General features: G+C 40.8%; 1 protein-coding gene across 1 annotated transcript in view; it reads left to right on the top strand.

The window, feature by feature from the left end:
- LOC106898755 (oligophrenin-1-like) overlaps positions 1 to 21,488 on the top strand; it is a 259,480-nt gene that overhangs the window by 151,478 nt on the left and 86,514 nt on the right. Inside the window, exon 3 of the mRNA XM_014960186.1 lies at positions 11,963 to 12,077. The gene's annotated coding sequence lies outside the window, so the exon portion shown is untranslated. The remainder of the gene's footprint in view (positions 1 to 11,962; positions 12,078 to 21,488) is intronic.

The following is a 21,488-nucleotide window of genomic DNA, read 5'->3' as shown; positions in this document are numbered from 1 at the left end:
TAGGATATACTGACTGGATGCTGTGGCTTTTCGCTGGAGGGGAGCAGGGTCCCCCTGCCACCCGCTTCCTGTGCACAGGTTGCAGAGTTTTCAAGTCCTGACGGAGTGACTTAATATATATTTAAACCTGTATTAGCCAGGACATATTTCATATCATGATTTTCTTTTCCTCTAGTTGTTGCCACTGTTTCAGTGAGCCCACAGGGCATATTTTCCTGAAAGACAGATATGCTTTTTCATGCAACACGCCATTAAGTAAAGCCCTTTAGCAAGGACAAAAAGCCTCTGAAGATCCTCTCCTGGCATAGAATGTTTACAGGCTGAAACACCAAACCTGCTGTTTCATTAGAAAAGAAAAAGGAATCCAAAAGTTCCTGGTTAATCTGCTGATTGCCCTGTTGATTTTTCCATGACTACACCTACTGAAATGTTCTCTTTGTTTCTGTTTGATATTTCCCAAGAAAGCTGCTGCTGCTTCTGCTTCTTTAACCTCTTTGTAATGGCTTTGTCAATACCTTTCAAGCTTTTGTTTTTGTGTCAAGTTTGCATACTTCAGATATATGTAAATGACAAGGGTGTTGGAAAATAAAAAGTTACAGGCTGCTGTAGATGTGCAAGGCTCTGAGAGCTGAAAAATTAGTGAAGGTACAGCTGTAGAATAGTTGTACTGTGCTGGATAGTGCCTCCAGCTGTGGAAATTGGGGGAAATATGCACACAGCTGGAGTGCACACACAATAGTGTGGGATGTCAGGTAAATCTCCAGAGAATGGCAGTTTGGGGTCAAAGTATGGTCTTGGTGCAGTGGAATGGTTTCATGAGCCTGGGCTCCCAGCTTGCATATGTGGATTAGTAAACAGCAGCAGAAGCCATCAAAAAAGTGTGACTGACAGATTCAGTGTGTTGTGTGGCTGCAGAGCTATTCAAAGCAAATTGTACATGTGGAGCTGGTGGCCGTGGCATTGGTATCTTCCTGATGGACATGTTCCATGTTCTTAGCTTCAGATCAGCCTTTAACAGCTTTTTTTCTCATTTTTCTCTGCCTGCCAAAGTATTCCTGTCTGCCGTTCACAATTTCAGTAGAATTTATTTCTTTCCACCTACCACGCACAGGAAATTTGACTCAGAAAGATGAGATGCAAATATTATGCAGGGTTGACCTTTTCATTTACAGGGTAACTAATTAGCTTGACAAGTAACACGTTTAGTAAAATACGTATATGTCATTAGATAATCCTGCCTACCTCTTTATGGCAGCTCCCTAAAATACATCTTATTTTTGTTGCAATTAACTGCAGGGTTACTATTGAATTCAACACAAGCAGGAGTATACAGAGTTATACCAAATGCAAAGGAACTTAATACTCACTCTCTTATTTGGCAATGTCATAGTCACTTCTTTAGTCGTGCTTTGGCACCACAGTATAACACTGACTGAGTACCTTTTCCAGTTTCTGCTTCCTTTTTGCTATAGGACAGAACACAGTGTGTGGTATTAATATGGAAGACAGTAAAATTTATACACTTTTGAAGTAAACTTCAGGGAAAGGTAGAAGTTTCTGGGGTGGCCTAAAGTCAAGTGGCAGTCTGGACATGACTTTAAGGTGAATCTGTGCAACTGGCTTGACAGCTTCCTTTAGCTAAGGTATGCGATGATATTTGTGCATAGACCACTATTCAGAGTTCTGCACTCCAGTTGTAACTTATATTTTACTTCACCAATCAGCAGCTGAGCAACGAAAGAGATGGTTGTGTTTGTTCTTTACTGTGAGAGGCATCCTGGTATTCAAAGGTCTGAGGAGTGGTAGTTGTGTCCTTCATTGAAGGAAAGGGACAGAAGAGGTGGTTATGTAGATGGAAGAGGTTGAAAGAAATGGCTAAGAATTTGACCCAGATCTTCTAGGACAGCAGAAAGGGGCTGGCTGTGTCAAAAACACAAAGCCCACCCCAGATTGCCTTTGGGAGTCATTTATGGCCATGGACAGATTTTCTCAACCACAGTGAACCTTGAATCCTGCATGTTTTTCGGGATTTTCTGATGTAGGGTGATTAGCATTCCCTAGCTTCAGATTGCAGCGTCTGGTTTTTGGTGCCACCTCACAGTATGGTGTGGCAACAGAGATGAATGGTACCCTGCTGGAAATGGTAAGCAGCAATATTTTGCAATTCTAATGAGCCCATCCTATGCTCTTCAGTGTCCTTTAAACCCAGACAATTAACACAAGTAAAGAAAGGGGAGAAGTCTTACTGGATGGCAGGTAATAAGGGAAGCGGAGCCTCTGACTGCCTGCAGCAAAGAGTGCACATTAATTTCATACTGATATTTTTAATTGTCCTGTTCCCTTTTTGGATTGGTTTTGGAAAATGCTTATTTTTTTTATTATAAAATACATCCATTAACTGCTTCACTGTTTTATATTCATTATTTCTGATCCAGAACTGAGCCTGTTGTTGCCATTAAATTGTTGCTTTGTGCTTCTTTATTATTATATTGTTCCTTGTCAATTTATTGCCTCTTTGCCTTTAATGAAGCAGAGGTGGCAGCTTTACAGATGGGCAACTAAATCACAGAGAAACTACGTGACTTTTTACATGACCTATGCGCACAAGACTAATAATCACTCTTATTGACAGGTGCAGGCACTACATGCAAGTGTTACAAGTAGTTTAGCTATGTTGGCAATGCTGATTTGGGAACAGTTCAGGTTTTATAAGGGAGTGGATGAGATATTAGTGCAAATTTTGTTCTCTTCCTTCCATTTTTACTCATGGTGCACCCAGTGAAGCTATATTTACCTCTAGACCATCTCCTGGCTTCCGTTAGGTCAGATTTCTCTCCTCTGTTACTGAAGTGCCATTGCTAAAGCTGCACCAGTTTTGGCTGTTGGCACAGTCCCTCAGCTGAACTGCTTCTTCATGGAATTCTCTTTATCCTCCCTGCTTGCTTTCTTTTTCCTTCACGCTAGCTTTCTTTTATCCCTTATGGCCTTTTCTCATATTCTTCCTTTCTTCTTTTCTTTGAGTGGTGTCTCCCGTTTGAAGTTTAGAGCAAGCCTTCCCTCTCTGTTGAAACATTTCTCTCCCCTCTGCCATTCACTTTGTTCTTTCCCCCTCCTAGGAGCAGGTGCCAGCTAGTGCTGTCATCCTGCCCCGCTCCCCCTCCACCTCCCCCACAAAATGCAGTGGATGATTGCTTTGCTAATTCCTTTCTTTTGCTTTTTCTTCTCATTTTGACTTTTCTGCATTGGGCTGATGGTTCTCTGGTGAGCTCAGCACAGTCACCGGAGTCATTAGCAGGCTCGTATAGAAGCATAACCTATATGATCCGTATAAGGCATACAATAAAATCTGTGATGCTTATAGCATTATCCAAGATTTTGTAAATACCAGTGCTTCAGCTGAAGCCTTGTTATTGTTAATTGTCAGAACTGGAAGGCTACTTACCATATTTTACCTATGTAACTGTACTGGGGCTTGCATGCACACCAGTAGTCATCCTTGGGTACATCATAATGTTACTTAGCAACATAAGGCTAAAGGGTCAGGTTTGAAAAGGAGCTTATGGGAGGTTGCCTGGCTAAATAAGACAATTTTAAATCAGGTGGCCTATATGGAAGTCATTGCTGGATTTTTAACAGTGGGATGGTGATGTTGGTAGATGTTAGGCTTGTTAGCAAGTGTCTTTGAGAAATTATGAGGATGGTGAGGTACCACTAGGCAAAAGAAGGGCAAGTATCCTTTAAGATGCGGGAAAAAAAGAAAAGCAAGGAGAATACAGATCTGTCAGCTCCTTCAACACCCAGATGAATGATAATTGATGCTAGAGGCAAAATCATGGTATATATGCTGCCCAGCGGTAAACTCCAGATTCAAGTGCTACTTGTGTAGTAGTTGGGTTCCCTCGATGGGTTTGGAGAATATGATTTCACGTGAGGTTCTCACTCTGAATAAAGCTCTGCACAAGCCTGTCTCTAGTCCTTAACTATACAGGGAACCAGGGGAAGTAAAACTTCAGATTTAAGCTATGTTATTGCCCTGCAGTGAGATTCAGTCTGAAAGCAGTGACTGTATTCTATATGCTTTTCTATATAAAGTTTTCAATATTAATCGTAGTGATTTGCTTTATTAAACTTTGTTATCATGATTCCTCAGTAATCAGAATTATTGGCCATGTCTTGGAAGAGGTTGGAAGAGCAACCCAACCTAAATCTCATAGCAATCAATTATTTTTGACCAATTAACTGATTAATTTATGATTATTTTTTAAACTATATGTATATATTTATATATTATTATATGAAGGTATAATAAATATTATAGTATATATATCTACATTACAATTGAGTTATACGTATTATGACAACTGTCATATCTGGATGTAAATTAAGCTGGTATTTCGTACAGACATAATGAGTATTAGAATTATTCCTCTGAAACTTATTCTTCTCCAGTGTAGATTTCCTGCGTACAAAGGTGCATGAGCCTGTCTGTCATTCATAAGAAAGTGAATGAGAAACATAAAAACACTACCAAAAGAGTTCCTGAAATGTCCTTAGTGCATCCTTTTTTTCAGCACTATACTGACATTATTCCTTGGAAATGTCTCTATTATATTTTATACCTTAATATTGTCTTAGGTAATTTGCAGTTACAGTGATGCTAATCACTATTAACAGAAAATGCTTACAAAAAAGTGGGGTTTTTTGTAGCAGCATGAGTCATGTGGTATTTATATTGTAGGGATGTGAAAGGTTTTTCTACCAAATGTGAGTTAAAAGCTAAAGTTAAAGTCACACTGAGATATACTTCTCACCAAAGATATCATATGGCTCAAAAGGTTAGAAAGATCTTGGAACAGCAAGAGGAGATATGAATGAAATGGGTGGTACAAAACATAACAGAACTTGCGCCTGCAAACTGAAATCTACGTAGTTTTTTGGTTTTTTTCCCTGAGAAAAAGCCTTCCTTTACTCATATGTTCATTGGCAATGCCTGATATTTATGCTTGCAATAGCAATGCTTTTTCCATGTACCAAAGTGCTTACACAAAGATTTAGCCTAGGTTCTTCGACATGAGAATTTACTAATCAGCAAATGTGCTGCTTTGCATGTGGCTAATTGTGTGACCCACAACTAAAGCACCATTTTGACAGAGGGAACTGATTTCATAGAGCTTCTCTCATTTTCCCTCATAAAGCCAGCAATAGAAAAAGCATCTTAGGGCTTATGACAGCCAGGGAGCAGTCCATGGTATTTCATTAACATTGGACAAGTTTTCTCTGAGCTCAGCCTACAAACCTTAACTTGCCTGGTAAGTATCCAAATACTGACATCTTTTTTTCTTACATATCCATGGTCAATAGTCCCCATCAATGAACCACTCCTATCAGAGTAAATGCTTCTGTTGTTAGAATGGAAAAGGGATAAAGTCCTAGTCTTATACCTCTGCTACAGGTTAATGAAATCACCCTGAATTTTTGTTACAATGAGAGTGACAGATGGGAAAAGCAATTCATTAAAGACAATTGCATTATATCGAAGAACTGTTGTCTGAAATAAAAGATTCAGTGCAGAAAGAAAGAATCTAAACTAGGGTTGGAATAGGTTGTCTTTTTCAGATCAAATGTTAATATTATTTGTAGCACTGCTTCTAGGAAGTCTGCGTTGCTCTGGCTAAGCACCACCACTGGCTGGTTAGCCATCTCATCCTCTGCAGCACTGAGGGGAAGCCCGTTTCCCAAGGACCAGCTTTACTTCCACCTCATACCCATGGGGCAGATGGAGTGCCTGGTGCCTACATACTGCTCCTGCAGAGTCAATTTTAACGAGAGAGAGAACTGGAGAAGTACCTGACCCTACTGGCTTTAAATTTTCATATTTTGTGCCATGTGCAGAACAGAAGGAAAGGCAAATTAAGAATCCTTCACTTCCAGTTCTTGAATAGGAATCCCAAGGTCATGCAACAATATACTGTTTATTAACCTGGATGAGTGATAATGGTATAGACTGGCCCTAGTGTCAGAAGTATTATATTTGATGTGGTTTTTAATAGAGTGAGACACAGTAGATTTAGTATTCTAAGCTAAATGTATGGTAGCATATACAATGCATTATGCATTCAGTTGTTTCTGCATAGATCAAGCATTTCATAAAGCGATGGCAGATGTTGAAAAATTTGTGCTGGATTGCAAAATAATAATATGCAGCGTTTGGGAAGAAAATTACATCATGTTTAAGTTCCAGAGTTCCCTTAACACAGTCATGTAACAGCATGACAAATTGTGTATAGCGCGTGACAAATTGTGTATCAATCTCTACCTGCTCCACAAAATACACATGATGCCAACACTGGAAAAGAAGGGGTGCCCTTTGTCTTGTGAGTGTCACCTGCTCCTCCTCACTCCTATATAGATCAGAGATCTTGTAACGGTATAATTAACTCACTTTTTCTTGCTTTTTGGCTAAAATACCTGGATCCCTTCGGATAGTCATATGATAAGTCTATTGGTAATTTTCCATTGCCTATCTAAAGTAATTTGGCTAATGTGCAGAGCTGAACTTCCAGCCAATTCTGAAAGGCTTTTTTCCCAGTTTAGAAAGTGCAACTGTTCCCTATGTGCAGCAATAGTTTTCCGTTAGAAGAGGGTAAAATGGCTCTATTAGAATAGCTTCTGGTTTCAGATACCTCTCTTGGGTACTTTTACACAGAAAATGGCCACATTGAAGTACTTACGAAAGGGAAACCCTTTTACCTGGTTTGAAGAAGGCACAGTGTGGGTTAGGTCGGTTTGGATGCCTGTGCTTTGTCTGCCTTTGCAGTGCCCTCCTCTGTAGGACAGGAGAGCGTTGAGCACCACTAGAGGCATACCTGCTTCATCGTTTTGGCTGTACTAGCTTGGATGCTCAGCCTCTGAAGGTGAAAAACTAGTTGATGTCAATTGCTGCAGTGATTTTTTTGCTAATTGCCAGGCTGGATCAGGGTGGAACATTTTCATTGGGATTGCATCAGGACACTAGTTGATGTCAATTGCTGCAGTGATTTTTTTGCTAATTGCCAGGCTGGATCAGGGTGGAACATTTTCATTTCATTTTCCTCGTTCAAGTGGGATGGAGGCAGGCTGGGCACGTAAGGAGTGGCTTTGAACCATTCTGCTGTGGCCGTCCATGACAACACGATGGCAAAAGCAGACTGTTAGGGTAGATAATTGGGAATGAGCCAGTGGCATCAAAGCAGCAGGCAAGAGGCTGCATGCAGCATCCAATTCAAGCTGGAACATTGGTCTGGTCTGCAAGATACCCAGCCTTGGTACTACCAGGCATAGTGCATATACCAAGGGGCAGGGTCACCTAAAAAGCTGCAAGGCTGATGCAGTGATGATTTGAATATTTTTCCATAAATATTCCTTGAACATAAATGATGGTGATGAAATCATAAAAGCAATTGGCTTTTTTCTCAAAACAAATAGCGCCTAAAACAGGTAGAGATGTCCTTCTTTTCCAGAGTATTATTGAAAATTAATAGACCATCTGAGTGCAGTATCATAAAGTCTGTATCCATTTTTTTTCCATACCTGCAGATTCATCTCCAGCAGCTCTCCATCTGTTTGCAGGCTGTTTTCTTATCCAGTGTGATGCCTCAGGTGCAGAAGAGAGAGACAGTAATTAACAATGTGGCCTACAGCATCTTGGGGAGCGATTAATTTTAGTGAATGGATAGGGGAGGAAGAAGAGGGAAAGTAAGCTTTGCACATTTGGCTGCTCGTGCATGCATGGCTGTGCATAGTGGATAGATACACATAGATATGTGTGTATCTTCCAAGAAGCCTATTTTCAGCACTCAGGCTTTCGGTCTCTTGCAATGACTGTTGTGTACAGAAACTACTTGAAAAAGACAGTGCCATCTGCACTGAGGAGATTAGGGGGTGTCAAGGAATATTCTTTTTCACTTCTCACATTCCTGCTTCTTTCCATCCTGTGACTGGAAAAATCCCAGCTTTTCACCTGTCAAAACAGTTTTGAAGCTGGTCTCTGATGTATAGAAACCTGTGAGACAGAACCATGACAGCTATGTACTGTCAAAGGAGTATGACTGCATAAAAAACCACCAACCAAACCCAATACTGCTGAGTAAAAGAACAGAGAAATGTATGAGGGTGCACTAGCGTGTGGGGTAGGTTTTTTTCATGTGTGTTTATGTACATACACTGATCAGGGAATATTGACTTGTATATAGGAAGACCATTTCACCGATTTATACATAGAGAGATTATAGTGTGTATACACAGCACTGAAAATTAAAGATCTGCACATCTACAGAGAGGTTAAAAATTAAAACTGTATGATCAATTAGTCTTTTTTTTCCCCCAAAACTCTTGGTCCTAGAATTAGAAAACGATATCCATTTATAGGCTTTCAAATGCAAGTGGCCTCATTTCAGATGTGCTGAACAACGGCTGCATCTGCTGGCTTCTCTTATTAAGACTGGCTCCGTTTCTGAAAAGCAGCTGTCAGGAAGGAGATCCTACAGGATCTCCTCTGACGTGTCTAGCTAGCAAATAGCCAAGCATGACTGCAGTACCTACGTGCCATGTGAGTACAGCTGGAAATAGAGAGAAGTGGCGCTGGGAGTTCTGCTTGCTGCGTAGTCTTCACGGAGGCATCCAGCAGAGATGCTGAGGGAGGAACCCCACTGCACACTAATTAAGTATTTTTCTGCTTTGACTTCTTTAGTCCTTTTTCATATCCCTTTGTCCCTTCTCCCTCCTTCACACGCTGGTGCCCATGCTGAATGCAGAGACTATATGAACCAGCAGAACAAAACACTTGCTGTGTTGGTTTTGAGAGTGGGATATCACACGGATGTGACTGCTCACTTCTGGGTGCTGCCCAGGCAAACTAGGTATTTCGAAACTGGTTCATCTCACAAGTGCATGGGCAGATTTGGCAAATGGTTGTGTTAATAAAGGGCACCTGAAAGCTTGATTGTGAGCCCAAATAAGGTGCGTTCTAAACCTTTGACTTTATTCTGCAATTTTGTAATTGAACAAGTGTGTGTGCTGCAGAGAGAAGATAGAGTGCTAGTGGAAAGCTAGTAGTGCATTCATCCCTTCAGAGAGCAAACTCATTTGCCCTTTTCTTTTTATGCCTCCTTATTCAAACAATTAAATAAATTAAAACCAAGAAAATGTTCTGCTCTGAGCCCCTCTCAAATGTTTTCAGGCAGTAAAATAAATGAGAATCAGTAATCCAATGCAAAACTGATTTGAGCATGTTTACATGTTATTAGGAGGCTAAAAGGTTTATTCATGCCTTTGGTTCTGAATTGATGTAAAAATGTGTGCTATGTCTGTAGAAACAGCTGCATGTAGAGGCTGCTGTTGGCTGGCTGCTCTCTGTGCAATCAGGCATTTGTCTTTTTCTCCTCCAAATGTCCAGACTATGACAGCAGGGAAGGCTACAGAATGTCTTTCAGGGTGTGAAAGCTGTCAGTTGTGCCTCCAAGAGAGGACTGTGCTATGAAGGTAGAAGTACTTTGCTATAAGGAAATGACATGCTGGGACAAAATGTAAACTTCTCTGGAATGTGAGGAGCAGATTATGTTAATATCTTCATGTCAACTTTGCCCTCTTGATGCACTTCATGCTACATCAATTATACTGTAACTTTTCAAGCTGCTGTCTGTAAGTAGCATTGTTAGCTATAGCCAAGGGTTGGAGAAAGATTATCCTTTTAAAATTTGATTGCTTGCTCAACAGAAAGCAACAAGAAGGGAAAAAAAAAAAGTAAAGTGTTTCCAGATCCTATAACGAAATGGAATTTCATCTACTTTTGCTTCTAAATACAATTGAAAAAACTGAAATTCCCATGTAGTATTCACTACACCCTTAATATCTTTGAATCCTCCAGATTTCACAATATAAAAAATTGCAACGTGAAATATAATTTTGTTTATTATATATGCATGATACTGCATAGAAGTATAAGAAGAGGTTTCAACACCAAAAAAAAAGAAAAATAGAATGCTCTACTTTGCCAAAATGCAAAATACAACATTCTACTCTCATAATAGCTTACTCAAAATCAATTGTATATGGCAAAGTTTCATCAAAATCGACACATTCCCATGAATTTTCTCATAGCACTCAAGCTGCTAACTCCAGTGAAAGCTGTTCAGTTTAAAAGTTTGCAGCCTGTCCTAGGTTCCACAGGCTTATTTTGGTTTAAAATGCAGTTTTTAATGTCCTGGCTTGTGTTACTCCATTTTTGCATTGTAAGTGGAAATGAATTTATGGCGTGAAAAAGAAAGCAAATGGTAGGGCAGGGAGCTCTTCCATAACAAAGAGAGTAGAGCATAGAGCAGACGAAGCAACTCCCAGTATGTGAGTTTTGCACAGCTGCAACTTCTGTAATTCAGTGATATTTCTTTTATTTCTCCCAGTTCTTGTTCAAATGGCTACTGAACATGAAGGATAAGATGCTCGTAACTCACACTTTTTAAACACTTGTTAGCAAAACTACTCTTTCTCTTTCATATCAATAGGGGTTAATGTTATTGCTTGAAAGAATATCAGTCTTTCATGCTCCCAGAAACGTTTTTGTAATGTACATTCACTTGTATGATTAAAGGCAGTCTAGGTACTGGGCTTTCTGATGTTAACACAGAAGGAGCTATATAAATTACACCAGTGAGTAAATGGTAAGAGGGAAGAAAAGGTATAGTCAGAGTGACATCCTCAAAAGATTTACTAGAAGAAAATGAAAGAAAACAGTACAAAAGTGGCTGTTGAAAAATTAGCATTTGAAGATGGGAGAATAACGTGGAAAGAACTGTCCTAGGCACAAATTCTGTGCTGCCAGAGAGCACAGTTGGAGTCTCAGCCCTCACTGATAAACTGCGATCTACCTAAACAGGGAAGTGATGCCAGGACAAGGCATATGCCTCCTGAGAGGTGAGACTCGTGTATCTGTCTTCAGATCTCTCGGCACGTAACCTGAAAACATGACAGGAGAAGAAACAAATGGGAGGAAGAATTCTTATGCTCAAAAGTTGTGATTTTATTTCATTGAAAGGCGGTTTGGTCCTGCAATAACAAGGCATAGAAGAAAGAGCAATCCAGTAGCAGTACTGAAAATGTTCATAAATTATTGTGAACATGCCCTGTTGAAATGTTCTTGGTTTCAGAGAGAACTGAGGTTCCTTAGCCTCGTGTAATGATGAGCCTGGCCTAGAGCAGTAAGAGAGGAGAGGAGGCAATCAAATGAATTATAAAACAGAATTCAAAGTGCACTGGTAAGGGAGAGTGCTTTTTTTTTTTCAGTGCTTGTCTCTTTCCTGCTGCTGGCAGTCCATGATGATAGGGTAAAGCTACCATGTACCAAGCAAAAATCAAAGCAAAGGGGTATTTATACGATGATGAATTCTTCCTTGTCCCTGTTTACTGTCACTGAGACACCTCTTCGTGTACACCTCTAAGAATGGCTAGCAGTTACTGTATTCCCTGTCTCCTGACCTACAGTTGTTCCTTAGCCAAGCTATGCATATTTTTTGCTCATTTAATTTTTTCTTTGAAGTCATTCCCTCCAGCTTTTTGTCATTTGTCTTGCTTCTGTCTGAACTCCTTCCAATTCATCCTGGCATGTATGTAGCCAGATGGGGGTATCTGGGGTATGCTTTCAGGAATATGCTATCAGGAAGGACCACCCAACCCATTCCATCTCCCAGGTGACCTTGATAAGCTCATGGGATCACTGGTGGCCCTGGTGCCTCCCTGCTCCCTGCCTCTATTTTACAGACTACACACTGTGGAGTATTTGATAAAAGTGCTGCAAATTGCACTGGCTGTTATTTTTGGTTTATTTTTTGTTGCTACTGCATACCACAATCCCAATTCTGATCCTTCTTCCTGTGTATACCCTTTAGATCATTTTCAGCATTTCTACCTTTCCGTTTTCTTTCTCCCACAGAGCATCTATGCTGCAGTATGTGATTCATCAGATACGCTCTTCTGCATTTTTCCAATATCTATCTCCTTCAACGTTTCTAGGCGGTATCATCAGGCTCCTTAGTGCATTGCCTCAGGTATTTGTGTTTCTCCTCGATGGGCTCCTCCCATGAACTAAGAAATTGATTATTGTCTGGATTTTATAAGATCAAATCACATAATGATCCCCACATTACAAACAGCAGATTTTGGCTCAGTTTGCTGCACTTTTTCCGTTTCCTAATTCTCTCTCCAGAGCCTTAGTCAAGAATACAGGCTGTGTGATTTCTCAACAGGTTTCCCTGCTATGCTCCTCATTTGGAACTGAAGTTAATTAACAGTTCTTCCAAGCACTTGTTGGCCTTCAGTGATGCTTGAACAGTGGGTTCTGCAGCCTTGAAAGTGAGACTGTAAATAATGGAGATCTCTTGGGTCCGCTTTTAAAAGAAGAGATTGCTGTCCCATCCCAAAGTGAAAATATTATTGTTCTTTGTAAACTAACACACCCCTCGTTTTCCCAAATGTGAAGACAGTGTCAAAGGGAAGGGTAGTGGAAATACCACAGAAATACCATAATTCCTTAACTGAAAAAGACTAAGAGCACTTTCAAACTTACCGTGTATTTTGACAGAAAGCTATTAATGAAGGATGGCCTCATTAAAAGATGCTATAGAAGTATTTCAGGCAGGCAATCTGTGTAGATACTCTGTTTTGGGCAAATTTCTTTGTATTGTTGGATGCTACTAAAAAATAAAGAAGTTTCTGCTTCTTTAAGGATCTAATGCTCTCTGAGCCTGCATCTACTTGAGCAAATACTGCAGCTCAACAGGACTGGACCCGTAGAGGTGCTGAGGATCTGATGTACACGTTGTACCTGATTCCAGATTAATTTAACCTTAGACTAGGTCTGCTCTGATCCCAGGAACTGAAGGCATATTAAGAACTGGAGAGCAGTGGGTTCATTCCCCAAGCTCATTTTCTTGTTTAATTTCAACGGAAGGGAATCCTGAGACTGATCCCCAGTGCAAACTAAGGCATGGTAATTGGAAAAAACTGGGAGATTTGGCTTCAGAAATGCATTTCTGATCTGAAATAAAACCTTATGGAGACACAAGTGGAGAGCTCATTTATGCAACAAATATACTCATAAATACAAATAAATGCATTTCTTTGAATTTCTTTTTTAATCAAAGAAAAAGTTTGTGGATTTGATAAAGAACAAAAACTTACCTCATTTACATAACTGGAACTTCAGCTGACAGAGATCATCTACTTTCCAGAGCATTATTTGTATGCACATTTAAGCACAAACCCATGTTATATATTAATGGAAACAGATACAGTACGTTATTTTAAATAGTCAAAATAATTTCTGCATTTGCTTTTCCTGTTTCTATTTTTAAAATGTGGTTTATTCACATTTTTAGAATAAATAATAGAATAAAAAAATATAAGGGGGGGCAAAATTTATCTGTAGAAATTAAATACTAACAGTAATTTGATAAATAGATAATTTCAAAATTGGGCTACTGAGGAACAGTATCAGAAATTAGTTGTTGTTATCAATCATATGAAAACTAGTTAAAGATTAGAGACAAAAAATGAGATATGATACAAACACTGCCTGTGTATCCCGTCTTTCATTACCAGGCCTCTCCCAAGTGTGGGATTAAGACACCTGATCTATGGTGTCCACGTGGGAGCAAGCACCTGAGAGTCTAAGCTCTCCTTCCTGACAAAGGAGATACAGACAACCCAGCCTAAGGACCAGAGCATCTGCAAGGCAATGGCAAAGGACAGTCATCAGTTGCCTACAGATAGCTCTGAGGGCCCTCTGAGATGCCCGAAGGTTCCCCAGATGGCCAGTGTCAAAGGAGGCCAGGAGGGATTCTGCACTCCCTGGAACACGAGCTAGGGGCCAGGCTGGAGGCTCCACAGCACCTAGACAAGAGGAGGTGCCTATGTTTAGGCACCTGAATCCCAGGGAGGTGTCCAGGTGAGCTCTTCCTAAGGAACTCCTTAGCATCTACTAACTAAAAATAGAGTTTAGATATTTACATGTGAATGCCCAAACCGAATCCCTCCCTTGGTGTCAAATAGGTAACTCAATGTTAATGATCAAGACAAGGTAGAAAAAGATACGACCACATCCAAAGTCATTCTGTTTCATTTTGTGCATTTTTTCTTTGTTTATATACCTGCAATTAATTCCCTCCAGTTAATTAGCTCCATCATTGTTCATTTACAGACTTTGAGCAGGTGAAGATAACTAAGCGACTACTTCATGTCACCTCTTGTTTTGCACCTGGTATTATGTGCAATGGTGTGTCACCGACGAGCAGACCTTGCAATACATCTGTCCTCTCAGGACATGGCAGAGACTGGTTTTCTGGGGAGCAGGGCACAGAGCTAAGCTGAAGGAATAAATATGGGAATAGCTCCACTGCTGTTAGAAAATGAGCTGTTTGAGTAGTCCCTGCTGGAGCCATATTCTACATGTCTATAGCCATACCCTATATAACTATAGAGATTAGTTTTCTTATAATAGCAATAATGAGGCTGATTAATGTAGTGCCAGTCAGAGACCAGTCTATTTCTGTAATGCCAAATAGAGCCTTTTTAAATAAAATGGGCTTCTGCTTCTGGCTGAATACTGCTAAACCTCAGGAAATATGTTTTATGAACTTCAGGACCATCCATCCTTTCTCATTGTCTTCCTATCACTTATTCCCCATCTGCCCCTCAATTTCGCTGTGCCCGTGTGCCCTGTCCTTTCCTGCCCTGTCTAACCTGAAGGACCTGTCCTCATTCACCTCTGACCTGACCTGCCACCTTTATTTGTGCTGTAATCCCTGCATCTTTGTCAGCTCTTGCATACTGAAACATTGCAAGGTTTTAAAAGAGCTGTCACCCGGTGTTGATGTGAGATATGCTGGGGCCTGTGATTTTGAAAGGACACTGCAGTAAAAAAGATTAATGAAAACTTGTTACATAGGGAAAAGACTTTTCCCTGTTTAGCAACAGAGACAAAATTCACTCAAAAGCAGAAGGTCAATGCAAGGGGAATAAATCATCTAATCCTAGCTCGAGAAACTAAGAAAGATGAAGATTTGTGGTGGCTTTCTAAAAAGGGATAATTTTTGTCAGGGGAGAGCAAGACTGGGCAGGTTTCTTCAGGTGCTGTCAGGGCTGATGGGACATGAGGCAGGGCTGGCAAAGAGACTGGGTTGGTGGCATTGAGCTTGAGATATTTGCTTGGTGGCAAACCAATGTGCTCAGCTCCAATGTGCAAACTGATGTGCACCCCTGCCTACTATGCAAGCATGTGGCTTTTTGGACAATCTGTGGCTGATGTCAACGCAGCTGACTGCAGACAGAAGGAGTTTGGCAGATTCTCTGGATTTGCTCAGATATGCCACAATAACAGACAGGAATGCCAAAAATCATACCAGCATATCTGAATTTGGGACTTTTCACTTATTTTTCCTTTGTCATGTCATGTTTCCTGGAGTTTCTTGAGCAGTTTCACTGAATATCTTATTATTCTGTGTTTGATTACATTGAAAAATACATGCAGCTTTTCAAAACACTGTCTTTTGCTTCAAGGTGGATTGCTGCTGTCTCAGAAGCTCTCTTCCTTCCCTTATTGCGGTTGCTTAAGATGATAACTGTGAGATTAAGGACATGGACAACAGATCCACTAGGCAGAGAGGGAGCTTCAAAGGATATACAATTCTCTGAGCTTTGTTGTTCCTTCCTGGCAGTGCTAGACAGTGCACTTAGCATCTGACCTTGTGTATATACTGTAGGAAGCTATGTGACCCTTGGAGTCACCCATTTTCTGCTGGTAATTGAATATGAACATGCAGTTTAAGTGTGTATCATGGTTGTTTGCTAACGTTTATCTTATCAGAATGCCTAAAAGCCATGACCAGCTGGGTCCCAGTTATACATAAAACTACAAAGTCTGGACTCCTTGCCCAGGCGTCTTGAAAGCAATTTGCTTGTCAGGGACTTGAGCCCTCCAGGTTTTGCTGCAGCCGTTTCCTCCCTCCCCTGGCATGTGCTCAAGACCATCAAGCTCTGACACAGTGGTGCTGTGCAACCAGGGGTTGGCCATGACTGGGGCCAACCAGTTGTGAGGAAGAGCTGTAAGAAGCCTCTGGAGACCACCCCTTAGCTCAGGAGCTCCGGCCTTGGTGCTTTGTCCCTGTGTGGTCACTGTAGCCATGCCCATGTCTGCCCATCACCCTAGCCTATCCTGCTCTTGCCTCCCTGTCTTCACTCTGCAGCCATTCCATCCCCATGGCCATGCCTGGCTGTCCCAGTGCTGCAGGAGGCCCTCATCACCTTTCCTTGCCTAGCTCTGCTTGCTGCCCCTGGCTGCAGTGGGATAGGGTTGTGTGAGGGAGGTGTCCCTGCCCTGTCCTGCCCCATTGCCCAAACACTCTCTTCCCTAACCTCTCAGCCTTCTCTTCCTGCTGACAGACATGTCTTGTGCTTCAAGCATCTATTATTTGCACAGACATAGTCTGCTGATAGTTCCCAGATATGTGTATATGTTTAAAAACATGTACCCCTTGATCACTTGGAGCTTACCATGCAAGGGCACTAAATAAGACTGTCCTGGGGAGCTTTTTTAATTGTAGGATGGAGGAAATTCCTCTGCGGAAGAGGTTGCTCAAAGGGAACTAAAGAGCAGTTTGGCTATGAAATAAGCCCTGGGCGACTGTGAAACCGCTGAAAAAGAAGCAGTGAAGGATCTAGCTATAATGCAAACGCAGGCACAGATGCCCCTGTTGGAAAGATGTGCTTCAATTCCAGGCTTTGTGAATGACAGTTTAATTGCTGGGTCTCTGTGTTTGTGCTTCATCCACTACAAAGAAGAAAATAAGTGGGAATAGAAACATGGGAATAGGCATGCTGGTAGTAACTAGAGCTGTACCAAAATGCTATGTACAAGCCAATGGTTTTATAATGGGTACATCTGCCCACCTCACAAAACCACTACAAAAACTGGCAGGATTTGCAGCATCTGCTGCGAAAGTTTGAGCTTCAGAATAGCAAAAGGTGTTGAATGCTGGAGATTTGGAGTTTAGCTGCACAGGCCTTGATATTCTTGTTTCTGACCTCAGCAGGCACATTTTCTCTTGTCTTTTTTTCTGGACCCCCACTGGAATGTCCATTTTTTCTCCTAGTGCTGAAAGTTGGCTTTGAGCTTGTCATGGTCTCTCTGTGGAAATCAGGCTCTCCCTACACATTATCCACTTAGCAGAGCTAGCAAGTTTAACAGGTGTTTCTATGAACCTTTCATATTTTTTTCTAGAAGTTCTAGTGGTTCTGGCACTACATCTCTCAAAAGATGTCAAATATTCACCGCAAAGCTTCTTTACACAGACTGTGTCACATTTTTTTGTAGTATAGTGCTGAAGTGGTCTAAGCTTTCCACTCTTGCTGTAGATAACGTACAACTTGGTACCTTCTATTATTCTGTGAACATTTTGCAGTCTTTCTGAAAAGGTAAGTTATTCCGCAGTGTAGGAGTCTTCTCTGTAAGGTGAGCATGATCAGTCCTCTTCATGGCATATAGACATTCAGCTCCCCCACCACTAGTTATTTCAGCCTTAACTCCCAACTAGTCCTAAGGTTCTTAGGCAATTCCACCTACCTCTCATAAGCAACTTCTGCTCCCTGCTTCTGCATTTTTAGACTTGAAATAACTCCTGCTTTACCACCATCAGGGTCTTCCACTGGAAAACCCAAAGGACAGTCTGATGTCCCAGCCTGGAGTGAACTCTATACCTGCCTTTCAGCAATAACGTATTAGCTATGTTCAAAGTCCTCTGAGAAGTTTCTCAGTGCCATCCCTGCTTCTGTGTCAGTAGGTTCCTGGTGTCTACGTGTTTATACATCTGACAGGCCCATCAGGCTCTTAGATAATTTTATATAGTGTTGCTTTGTTCATGGTTCTGTCCTTTATCAAGAAAAAGCTTTCCTATTCCAGTATCTTTCTCTCTGTCTTGGGAACAAGATTTCTTCTGAAAATTTTGTGGTTTTTTTCTACCCTCATTTATATTCTCCAAATACAGAGAAAGCAAACAAAGCAAATGTACACTGAATCTCCAAAGCATTGCAAATTGGTCTCTTGTTGTCAGGGAACAGCTATGATTTAAGTTAAATGACAGACAGGCAGAAGTCCTGCCTCGGCTTTGCTGTTTTTAAGAACTCCTGGAAGACTTTCAATGTTCAGGCATACCATTTGCTTCTCACTTTCCTGCAGCTTCCCAGGGTTAGTGCTACGCTGCTGGCCAGTGAAAGACACCTCTTCCACACAGGTTCTTGCATTACCAGCTCCCAAGATGGCCCTTGCATTAAAATGGAGTGCACCATGCTGCTTTACGGATACCCTGGAGGATTGTATTGCAACGGTGGGCTTTGTTAGAGCACCCCAGTGTTGTCCTCTTCAAGCTTGCTATACTAGTAGGAATGGCATGACACAAATAAAAGGAAAGTGAAGTATACATTTACAATGTCAAAATTAAGTAACAGAGCCACAGAGCCTTATAAAAATGTAGGCAATGGGAAAGCAGGAAAGCCAAGATTGGGTTTATCCTTGTATCAAATCCAGGAGACTTTGTGGAACTCCTTCTGTTGGCAAGGTATAAAAGTGGATCTGCTGTGTGTGGGCAAGGACTCAAATATCGTCTATGCAGCATGTCCTCAAAGTCCTGGCTGGTAGAAGCACGCTGACCCTGATGTGCCAGGCATTCCTTCTGTTTTCATTCAGAATCAAAGACTTTCCTATCCAGCTCGTGGATTTCCTAATCCTTCCCAGCATATCACTGACTTCCATGCACTGCTTTGGGAATTACCACATTCCTTGGTAGAGACGGATGCAATTGTTGCCTGCTTAGATGATAAACAGAATCAGATAGTGACTGCTTTGGTGTTTGATTAAGCAGCCAAACTTAGTTCCTGTAAAGGCAGGCAACGCTTTTCCATGAGGCTGGGTAGTAATATTTTTTCTGTTATGGATGACATATTTCATACAAGTGTCATTTGCTAGTCAAGACTTGCACAATTACATAATTATGTGATTTGTATGTGTTACATACATACTTACACTTGTTTGAAACTGCATTAACGACTAAACTTCCCTGAGGGTGTACTGAGTTGAGGGGTGACATTGATCCGAACTCTGTCCCTTGGAGCACTAATCAGTACCTGGCTGCATGAAGACTAGCTGTAACTCCTGATATTTATTATCCACAAACAAAATAAATAAAATCATCAAATGACATAGAGGAGTTGAAGTTCATAGAAGCAGAGCTTATATTTGGCTTAAAGTACTCAGTTCAACTTTTATGGTTTGATTTAAATTTCAAATTAAATATTTTAACAACTCTAGATACTTGACATTGAAGTAGTGCCATTATGTATTGTAGGATGTTATGTATTACTAAGGCTGACTGTCCTTGTGAGGCACTTCAGTAACCGTGCATAATTTACATAGAGATAAAAATCCAAAAAGATAATTGCCAAATGTGTGGACCAGCACTCTTACTTTTCATGAAGTAAATACAGAGGGAAAGTATGTTGCTGAATTGATTAGCTGTAGCAAATACAATTCACAAACACAATGGGGTTTTCCATTCTTCTCATAATGATGCAGTCCCGAAGCCAGTGACCGTGTGATCTAAAAGAAAGACAAAGGTAGATATCTGTTTCTTGGGGTTTTCATGCAAGCCAGCGAATATGCTGGTACACAGGCAATGTTCTCCTAATGACATACCCCAACCTGATTTGAAATGTCATTAATAGTTTTGTAGGATAATTTTAGGTTAATTGCTATTTGGGAAAGATCAGGTTAAACGTCTCTATTTGTAGTTTAGTAGTTGGATAATTTATGATCTCACTGGCACATCAAAGACTCAAAAGCGCTTGCCTGGGAAACCCACAGTTCACTGTGGTTATGAAAGGGGAAAGAAATTTTTGGTGCTTACTGTAGATCTCGAGAGGCTATACCTGCATGTGCAAGAAGCTCAGTGCCATAGGAAGAGATCCAGTTGGTGCTGAGAACCTGAAGTTGGCATTTTTTCCCCATTTCAGGTGAGCTTTACTTCAAACTAGCTCTGATCTGGTCCAAAGGACAAAATGGTCCTAGCAACTGAAGGGCAGTACATGTGTTCTTCCAGTTTGATTTAATTTGAAAAGGATCTGGTTCATATCCTCCAAGAGCTTTCCATCATATGAATCAAAGCATGCTAAGTGGCAACAATTGGGAGATCTGCCTTCAGAAGCACGTTCATGATCTGAAATAAAGCACAAATGTAGGCACAGTCTGTATGAAAATGAACACAGCTGCACTAAAAGGATTAGTTTTAAGTCAGAGTCCCATACTTTGGGATTTGGCTAAAAATTCGTAAGCCCAAAATGTTGCAACTTGCCCCCTAGCCCCTTCAGTATATATGCCTGGATTTACTATTTCACTGTTTTTAATGTTTTGCAGATTGCTGAAAGAGAAACTCAGAACACCCTGATCTAATTTGCTAATTGGCTTAAAAATCACCTCTAATAAAGGATGGAATTGTACAGGGAAATGGTGATTTCAGTCCAAGCGTGTTATTCTGTGTGTGTAACTCCTTTACCCGTGATGTTCACATTCAGATGCTGCTGAGGTTTTATAGCATGCTGTTTATTTACTAAACTGCCTCCTCACCAGGCATTAAGAATATTTGCGTGTATGCAACATTTAAGGAAATATGAATTCATTTTGGCTGATTTTTGTAAAATAAGCAAATCTAATTCAGCTTGCTCTTGGATGACAGAGTCACAGTTTAATATCCTTCTTGACTTAATGTAACTAGCTTGCTATAAAAAAAAGAAACAGTTTAAAGCTAACAGATTTTTTTTCCCAGTCTTTCATTGCAGTTTCTATAAATCAGTGTAAAAGCACAGTGATAAAAATTATCATTAGCTGGAAATTACCTTGACTGAAATCTGAGGCGTGTAGCTCAGCTAGAGGTGCTGGAACTAGAGCAGTCAAATGTAATTTCAATTAAAAATTATAAATTATTGCTGCAAGGGTGTGGGACTGCCTGCCTGCTGCACGGTGTTGCTTTCATATACATGTATAAAAAGGTCACTGAGTTCCTGAACTCACAGAGATTAAAGCAAATAGACCCCTGTCTCTTAGGGTCTCCAGAGAAAAACAAGCACTTTGAAACTACTTTCCTTAGGATGTAATATTGTGGCTGAATTTCCTATCAATCTCAGGAAAATTTACCCTCTCATTTGTGGATATAAGAACGAAGGAATAGCTAACCAGCTAGGTCTCAGAAGAGCCAATTAGTTAAGAAAGTTTGTCAGTGTGCAAGAGTCACAAGTTCAAGCTCCCCTTCTCATACAGACCGGCTGTATGCATGGCAGTTTTCTTGGTGAATTAGGCTCTTCTGGCCTGGGACTTCCACGCTCGGTCAGCCCAGCCCTGTCTAGGGAATAATTAAACT

This window comes from Calidris pugnax, unplaced genomic scaffold, assembly GCF_001431845.1.
Source record: "Calidris pugnax isolate Ruff unplaced genomic scaffold, ASM143184v1 scaffold188, whole genome shotgun sequence".
Taxonomy (NCBI): Eukaryota; Metazoa; Chordata; class Aves; order Charadriiformes; family Scolopacidae; genus Calidris; species Calidris pugnax.
This window is presented reverse-complemented; position numbering and strand designations above follow the sequence as displayed.